This window comes from Aedes albopictus, chromosome 2 (genome assembly GCF_035046485.1).
Source record: "Aedes albopictus strain Foshan chromosome 2, AalbF5, whole genome shotgun sequence".
Classification (NCBI taxonomy): Eukaryota; Metazoa; Arthropoda; class Insecta; order Diptera; family Culicidae; genus Aedes; species Aedes albopictus.
In genome coordinates this window covers 267,118,082-267,127,863 of record NC_085137.1, presented here as the reverse complement: position 1 = coordinate 267,127,863, position 9,782 = coordinate 267,118,082, and the positions used below count along the sequence as shown (strand labels likewise).

At 31.7% G+C, this 9,782-nt stretch overlaps 1 protein-coding gene and 2 long non-coding RNA genes across 9 annotated transcripts in view; 2 read left to right on the top strand and 1 right to left on the bottom strand.

Moving 5' to 3' along the window:
• The window catches only part of LOC109402987 (liprin-alpha-1), a 545,355-nt gene that overhangs the window by 334,592 nt on the left and 200,981 nt on the right, over nucleotides 1-9,782 (bottom strand). The window lies entirely within an intron of this gene.
• LOC134288983 (uncharacterized) overlaps nucleotides 1-9,782 on the top strand; it is a 487,443-nt gene that overhangs the window by 333,567 nt on the left and 144,094 nt on the right. The window lies entirely within an intron of this gene.
• LOC109402988 (uncharacterized) overlaps nucleotides 1,236-9,782 on the top strand; it is a 56,792-nt gene continuing 48,245 nt past the window's right edge. Inside the window, exon 1 of the long non-coding RNA XR_009998200.1 lies at nucleotides 1,236-2,107. This is a non-coding gene — a long non-coding RNA (uncharacterized LOC109402988). The remainder of the gene's footprint in view (nucleotides 2,108-9,782) is intronic.

Sequence of the window (9,782 nt, the reverse complement as noted above, 5' to 3'; positions counted from 1 at the left end):
TTATGATATAACTGGGTACAATCATCATCTCAGCCTAGTGTGGCTGGTCTTCTTTTGAAGGTTGCACTTGGAACACGCCTTTTTTGTGATTCTAGTGCACTCGTGTAAATCAGTTCAGACAGGAATCGATACTCATCCAAAGGTGGGAGTGGATTGAATCATTCAACTCCAAAGGATACCGCTGCTGCGAATTGTTGCCAATCGATATTCCTAGTGAGGTCAATAATTGAAATCTGAATTGGTTGGTCTGACCTTTCACTATTATGTTTGATAGTGGTTATAATGGGCAAGTGGTCACTACTATGAGGATCTTCGATGACCTTCCAGGAGCAATCGAATGATAGTGGACTTGATCCCAGTGATAGGTCAAGACGACTTTCTTTGCCGTCAGATGCAATACGTGTCACTTCACCTGTATTTAGAACGTTCAGGTTAAATCGTCGCATAAATCATAGAAAATGGCCGCCCTGTGATCATCATATGGTTCGCCCCACCAAGTGCCATGTGCCTTCATATCACCCAGAATTAAAACTGGATGTGATAGTTAAGAAACTGCATTCCAAAGATGTCGGCGGGGTTAAGAGACGAACCAGCCAAGGGCTGAAAGTCTCTCTAATAAAGACAAATCAATCAATCAATGTCGGCGGTCAATTGAAATTCTTGGAGGTATTTAAACGGAAGCTACGCAAAGTTCTTTACCCTTTACGTTTATTTGGCAAGCGACGATTTCTACGCCAGGGTGAGTCGCGATAGGAATTCCATCAAATATACTATATTAAGAATATAGGTCACTCTTACGATTTCTTGGCGTTTCCTTTTTAATGAATGTGTTGCCACTAGCGGAAGAAGAGGTACTACTACACACTAAATGCATGCGCTATCAAAATGACGTTTATTATGTCAAGCTGTCATTGCATGGTAGGGATGTCCATTTATTCTTAAATAATCGATTAAACAATATTCGATTTTTTTCAACTACTAAAATTATAAAAAATATAAGCTCTTCTTTGACATTTTCTGGCGTGCTAAACCAACTTTATCAGAATCTGAACCTCCTCTTACTATTCTGTTCGCACTTCCACAGATGTTTTTAGAGCTCTCTCTACCGAATCTATATATATATATATATATATATATATATATATATACATATATATATATATATATATATATATATATATATATATATATATATATATATATAAATATATATATATATATATATATATATATATATATATATATATATATATATATATATATAAGTTAACAACGTATTCATGTAACCCATTACCAAAGCTTACGTATCCAAACATCAAATCTTAAACAACCAACCAAAGTTCCTTTTTGCATTATCAGCAGATGCGTAATTTCGCCATCTGGATAGAGTACGTAAACAAAACTATAAATAAGTCACCATACGGAATAGTTTGGATAAACATCCAAGACTTAACGGAAACTTAATAGGCCATATGGTCAACATCATTGATTGACACTTTGTTTATGCATTCGCAACTCCCCAACCATCGAATCATCGATCCCAACATAAGAAGGACCGTGACCGTGAATCATCACCGCAAACGGATCAACAAATGGATCAACAAGCGAGGACAACGAAAGCATTGTTCTTCGAAATGAAAGCAGAGCACCAATGATGACTACGTGCGGGAAATTGCATCAGCCGAATAGCACCACCGTGAGAGTATGCTTTCAAGGTTAAGGCATAGTTTAAGTTTATAAAAACTATTTGTCACCAATAAAGTTTGTTCAGTCGCATAGTTCAGCCGGAGAGTTTACTTGTTTGCATTGACCAGTTAGTGTGTTAGTTCAATTTTTCAGTGTTTAAATTCAGTGTTTGAATTGACGGAGCATTCAAGTGTTTCAATTCAGATCAATCAGTAAATTTTAGTTTTTTATCCTTTTTTTAAAAGTCCCCCAATTAACTTGGGACGGATAACTGGCGCAGTTTCGGTACTCGAACGGAAAGGTGAAAAGCAGTGAAAAACAGTGAACTTAAACGAAAATTAAGTGTCAACGTTGGAGCTGCCACCTTCGACGAACCATTGGAAGAAACCCCAACGAACATGGGACCCTTTCTTCTACTCCTGTAAGTAACTTTTAATTATTTAATATTTAACAAAAGTAACCAAAGAATAACCTAGTTTAATGCATGAAAGTGAATTAATTTTTGTTCTAACAAAGAAAGAAAAGTGAATTTATTTTTTTTTATAAAGAAAGGACAGTGCATTTATTTTTAAGAAAGAAAGAAAAGTGAATTTATTTTTTTATAAAGAAAGGACAGTGAATTTATTTTTAAGAAGGAAAGAAAAGTGAATTTATTCTTTTTTTTAAGAAGAACAGTGAATTTATTTTTAAGAAGGAAAGAAAAGTGAATTTTATTTTTTTAAGACGGAAAGAAAAGTGTATTTTTATTTCAAAAAGAAAGAAACCACTCAATCATCACAAGCAATTTTAACGGTAATGTGAATTAATAATGGGAAAGTGAGCGTCACGTTAAGAGAAAGTGTAAATTTTTGAAAATTTTTTTGCAAGTTTTTGAAAAAGTGAACTTATTATGGAAGATGAAAACTGGGATAATATGAATGCCCCTGCTTATGTTCCAGATATTAGAAATAAACAAATAATTCGCAAAACTCCTGCGAATCTTTCTAAAAAAACAGAAAAAAGAATTTTATGCTCGTGAAGCAGAACGTTGGGCTCAAATTAAAATTGAAGAGCAAATAAAACGTGAAAATAAGAAATAATTTTGTTTTTGAAAATATTGATACGCTACTTCAGTATAGTGTAACCGATACTTTAATTCTCTATTAATTCATATTGAATAAAACTCAAAATACAACGAATTTGTTTTAACAAATAATTCTGAATCAAGTGTTTGTGAATTAGTTCCAATCCTTGTAAAATTCAAAATGGCTCATAATGGAGAGGCACTTGATGCTGCAGAAACAGCTCAAATGTTTCAGCAAGCTGAAATTGTTTTAAAATCTATGCAAACTCCTCAGGCCATAAGAGAGCTTCCAACTTTTGACGGAAATCCTGTAAAATTACATAGCTTTATTCGATCGGTGGAACATCTAACGCCTTTCTTAACGGCATTGGATAATACACCTTTTCAAAAGATTTGGCTGCAATCTATTAGAGCCAAAATTATTGGCGAAGCCGATCAAATTTTAGAAATTTACGGAACTCCATTGAATTGGGAGGATATTAAAGACAATTTAATTGCATATTATAATGATAAACGAGATTGTGTAACACTAACTCGAGAATTATTTCAATTGCAACAAATCAATACAATTGAAGAATTTTTCGGACGTGTTCAAAACTTGTTGTCATTATTGATTAATCACACTAATATTTCTATTCATGATCCAACAGTAAGAGCCGATAAGATAGATACACACAAAGAAAATGCCCTTCAGGTATTTTTGGCTGGTTTGAAAGAACCAATTGGTGGTAATGTAAGAGCACGGAAGCCCATAACAATCAAAGATGCTTTCGATGCTTGTATTGAAGAGAGAAATTTTCAATCCAAATCTGGATTAAAATCTTTTCCATTTTTACCTCCACCTCCCAGGCAAAATAATTCAAATCCATTCACGAATTTTAAGCCAATGAACTTTAAATCTTCTATGCCACAAGCAAAAAATTTCTTCAACCCTTATGTACCAAAGTTACCAGTACCCAATAGGAACGTTTTTGCACCTAAACCATACCCAGTTCAACAACCAAAACCCTTACCAATGGAAATAGATCGTTCAATACGAACAAAACAAATAAATTATGTAAATCGACCAAATTTCAATAATACCAAACCATCGTACCCACCTCCTTACCCGCAACAAAATCGAAGGAATTTTTTCCAACAAAATGGACCTCCAAAGTTCCATGTTGAAGAACTTCATAATACTGAAGACCCTTCGGAATATGAAACATATTATGACAATAATGATGAATATTGGATTGAAAATAATCCTTATGAATATTATTATCATAATGAAAATCCATATGAAAATCTTTTTCCATGCCAAAATAATGACGAACCTGTAAAAACAATTGAACAACCAGTTGATGGAACCTCAAATCAAACTCCTGATCAAAAACCAAATTTAGTAGATAATTTAAATTTTCGGATGGTTCCCAATCAAGATTCGATTACCTAAATTGTATACCATATTTGAGATTAAGAACTTTTGAAGGTTTTGACCTAAAGTTACTCATAGATACCGGAGCTAACAAAAATTATCTTAGTCCTCGACTAGTTAATAGAACAGAACAACTTCCTATTCCAGCATTTATATCAAATATCACTGGTAAGCATGTAATAAACAATTATGTCAATTTTAATCCATTCCCTGGTATCAGTAAATCTTCATTTATATTTCATGTGTTTGAGTTTCATAAATTCTTTGATGGCCTAATTGGCTATGAAACATTACAGCAAATAGGAGCATTGATTGATGCAAAGAACAGCATACTGAATATTTCAGGTTTCCTTTTCAAATTGTATAAAAAATATCCAGAAATCCTTTCAATAGAAATCCCTGCTCAAAGTAATTGTACTATTGAAGTTCCAACTACTGCTGAAAATGGAGACTTTTTTGTAGAATATGATTATGAAATTCTACCAAATTTATTCATATGTGCAGGAATTTATCATGCACATCAGTCTAAAGCATTTATACAAATTGAAAATAGATCCTCTGCATCACAATATTTCACATTAGACTTTCCATTGAAAGTAGAATTAAATAATTTTCAGCAAGTTGAAATAAATAACAATAATGTTACCACTATAAGTAATAGATACAGAAAACTCATTGATCAATTAAGGCTAGATCACTTAAATTTTGAGGAAAGAACAAAATTGTTAGATGTAATAGCAGAACATCAATTAGCATTTTACGTTGAAGGTGAATCATTATCAAACACTACGGAAGTTAAACATTCAATTTACACTAAAGACGATTTACCCATATATCAAAAAAGTTATCGTTACCCTCATTGCCATAGAGAGGAAGTTAGCAATCAAATTCAGAAAATGTTAAAAGAGCAAATTATTAGACCCTCAAATTCTCCATGGAATTCTCCAGTATGGGTAGTTCCCAAGAAAATAGATGCTTCAGGTCAGCAAAAATGGCGAATTGTTATAGACTACAGGAAATTAAATGCAAAAACAGTTGATGATAAATTTCCCATACCAAACATTACAGATATTCTGGATAAATTAGGTCGAAGTACGTATTTTACTACATTAGACCTTGCTTCAGGTTTTCATCAAATTGCAATGAATGATAAAGATATACCAAAAACAGCATTTTCAACAGACGGCGGTCATTATGAATATGTAAGAATGCCGTTTGGACTTAAAAATGCTCCAGCAACTTTTCAACGGCTTATGAATACCGTTCTTAAAGGTTTGATTGGAGTAAACTGTCTTGTTTATATGGATGACATTATCGTCTATAGTTCAGGCCTACAAGAACATTATAATAATTTAGCTATGGTATTAAAAGCTCTTGAAAAAGCTAATTTGAAAGTACAGTTAGATAAAAGTGATTTTTTACAAAAAGAAGTTGCATTTTTAGGACACATTGTTAATGAGGATGGTGTTAAACCAAATCCCGATAAAATAGAAGCAATTAAAAATTGGCCTACCCCAAAGACAGAAAAAGATATAAAATCATTTCTTGGAACCTTGGGTTACTATAGAAGATTCATTAAAGATTTTAGTCGATTAACAAAGCCTTTAACTCAATGCTTAAGGAAAGATGAAAAAATAATTCACACTCCAGAATTTATAGAAGCATTTGAAAAATGCAAACAGATTTTAACAAGTACTTCAGTACTTCAATATCCTGATTTCAGTAAGTCATTTAACTTAACAACAGATGCATCGAAATATGCAATTGGTGCTGTCTTATCACAGGGACCCATCGGAAAAGATAGACCAATAGCGTATGCTTCAAGAACTTTAAACAAACACGAGGAAAAGTATTCAACAATTGAAAAAGAATTGCTTGCTATCTTCTGGGCAACGAAATATTTTAGACCCTACCTTTTCGGCAAGAAATTTACATTGTTTACAGATCATAAACCACTAACAGGCGTTATGAATCTTAAAGACCCATCAACCAAAATTGCTAAATGGATGATAGCCTTAATGGATTATTCATATGATATTCAATATAAAGCCGGAAAACAAAATGTTGTTGCAGACGGCCTATCGCGAATTCCACATGAAATAAATGCCCATGATGGTGTTGAAGACAATGAAATATCATCTAATTCAGCTACACAACATTCAGCTGATACTGATGATTCAGAATTCATTCCATGTACAGAAAAGCCCATAAATGCTTTTTCTAATCAGATAATTTTGAGAATTGACCACAATGAGAGTGAAAACTTTGAACAAGTTTTTCCGAAAGTGTTTCGTCACACTATTACAAAATTTCATTTTGGCATTCCATTATTAATAAGAATTTTCAAAACAAAATTAGATTATTCACGAGTTAATTGCATTTATTGTCCCGAAAATTTGATTAACACTTTACAAATAGTTTACAAAAATTATTTTAGCAGAAACAAACAATTAAGAATATTTATTTCACAAAAACTTTTAAATGATTTAAGATATTCTGAAGAACAAAATGAAGTAATTGATACTGTTCACAATAGAGCACACAGAGGAATAGATGAAAATCTTGCTGAAATTAAGAGAAATTATTATTTTCCTAACATGAAGAATATTATTCGTCAATATATTCTTGTATGTAAAATATGCCAAAAAGCTAAATATGAACGACATCCTTATAAAATTATGTTTGCTGAAACTCCTATTCCTGAAAAACCTATGGACATAGTTCATATAGACATTTTTATTTGTCAACCTAATATTTTCCTTTCTGCAGTTGACAAACTTTCTAAATTTGGCATGCTTATACCAATAAAATCAAGATCAATACCAGATATAAGAAATGGCATTACCAAAATGATAACAACATATGGTTGTCCGAAATTAATTGTATGCGACAACGAACCATCATTCAAATCACCAGAAATCCAAGGAATGTTATTAGATCTTGGTACCGACATGTACTTCACAGCATCAAACAAGAGTGAAATGAATGGAATCGTAGAAAGATTTCATTCAACACTAAGTGAAATTTACAGATGTATTCAAGATAAATATGAAGACATCACTAAGAAAGAATTATTTCGAATTGCATTAGCACACTATAATAAAACAATTCATTCAACCACAAATTTGAAACCTACTGAAATCTTTTTTGGTATTAAAGATGGTGAAAAGCGATCAATGAATATCAATGAAATTATACTCCACAGAAATAAAATTTATGATGAAGCCATAATTAAATTGAAAAAGAAACAAAACTCTGATTTGAGTTACCATAACAAAGATCGTGAAATTGAACCTCTTTTAAGTCCTAATGATGATGTTTATGTAGCCAGACAAGGAATAAAGAGTAAAACAAAAGATCCTTATATAAGGAATTTAGTTAAAAAAGATAGAAGAAAAACATTTGAAGACATAAAAGATCGAAAATTACATAAAACAAAAATAAAAAGAAAAAGAAAACCATAATGAAAATGAAAATTATGTTTACCAATTTACAATGCTTAATAATAACTCTTATTTCATTTATTTAGGTGTAAGGAAACATCATCAATGCACATGATGATACTACGTCAATGAAAATGACGCAAACAAAAATGAAACATCTTAAAATAGAACATGTTTCGCTCAGTACTAAAATAATGTATTAATAAACATTTCTTTTATTTTAGGTGTATACCGTTTACCATGGGGATGTTAACCATCACCGATTTATCACGGCACCCAGGAATAATTGCGTTCAAAGAAAGAAATGCAAAAATCATTTATTCATATCATCTTCATATTCATTCAATTGACACAGAGAAATTTCAAAGAAATATGAAAGTATTCAGCCATACTTTGAAATTTCTCAAACAAAATGACTCTTATACCGAATACAATGACGTTTTTGACGCAAGAATGTCAAGCCTCTTTGAATTATATTATAAATTGAAACCAATAAAAAGGAATAAACGAGGAATTTTCAATCCTCTTGGAACATTATTAAAATCAATAACTGGAAATCTGGACAATAATGACATGAATGACATACAACACACTTTCAACATGACCGGAAATAAAATCAATGAACTCGTCAAGAATAATGAGAGGCAAATTGAAATTAATAAGGACTTTGAAAATCGAATGAATCAAGTAATAGAAAAAATTAATAATCATCAATCAACAATACTCAGAAAACTCTCCAAAATTAATGAACTAGAAGAACACAATAGAAACTTTCATGTTAAACAACTAATTCACGATACACTTTTTAATATGGAAACTTTAGAAAGAAAAATGAGAGACATATTTGAATCAATCCAATTTGCAAAACTAGGTATACTATCAAAAACAATCCTAAATCCAAATGAGACAAATTTTGCCCTAGAAAAACTTGAGAATCAAAATGTAAACATTTCAACAATAGATGAGGTATATGAATATTTAGATGTAGAAATTTTTCATAAAGATTCACACATATTTTTTATTGTTAAAACACCAATATTCTTAAAAGGAGAATATAATTACATAAATTATGAAAGCATACCATACAACAATCGAACAATTGTATCAGAGTACAACATCGCCATTACAAATGGATTATCAACATTCGCCACAAAACAACAATGCGGAATCATCGAGAAGTATCGAATTTGTCATTATGATGCGCTAATTAACATAACACACGACAAATGTATCCATAATACACTCCAAGGACATAATGCTAGCTGTGCATACACTGAATATAAAGAACCTATAAAAATTAAACAAATAAGCACTAATATGCTGCTTGTCATAAATGCTATTCAACCAATAACTATCAACTCTACTTGTAAATCAGCAAATAGAACACTATCAGGAACATATCTGATTACCTTTGAAGATTGTATAGTGCTGATCAATAACAAAAAGTATGATTCAAAGAAAACAGCTGGATATGATGAAACAAAACTAATTCCAACAATTGGAATATTTATAAATGAAACAACATTTGTAATTCAACCAGATATTCATCAGTTACACAAATTTCACATAAAAAATCGCAAACACATCGATGAAATACAATTTAATCAAAATATCATTAGAAACACAACGATCAGTGGATTTACATTATTATTAATGATATTATGCAGTCTAGGAGTCTGGATGTTTTTCTCATCAAAGAAAAATGCTACAACAATAAAATTAAACATGAATAGTGTAAAAGAATCCCCAGAATCATCAAGTAACACTAAAAATGAAGAAAATATTCAAATGAAGATTCGGGACGAATCTTTTCAAAGGGGGGAGAAGTTAACAACGTATTCATGTAACCCATTACCAAAGCTTACGTATCCAAACATCAAATCTTAAACAACCAACCAAAGTTCCTTTTTGCATTATCAGCAGATGCGTAATTTCGCCATCTGGATAGAGTACGTAAACAAAACTATAAATAAGTCACCATACGGAATAGTTTGGATAAACATCCAAGACTTAACGGAAACTTAATAGGCCATATGGTCAACATCATTGATTGACACTTTGTTTATGCATTCGCAACTCCCCAACCATCGAATCATCGATCCCAACATAAGAAGGACCGTGACCGTGAATCATCACCGCAAACGGATCAACAAATGGATCAACAAGCGAGGAC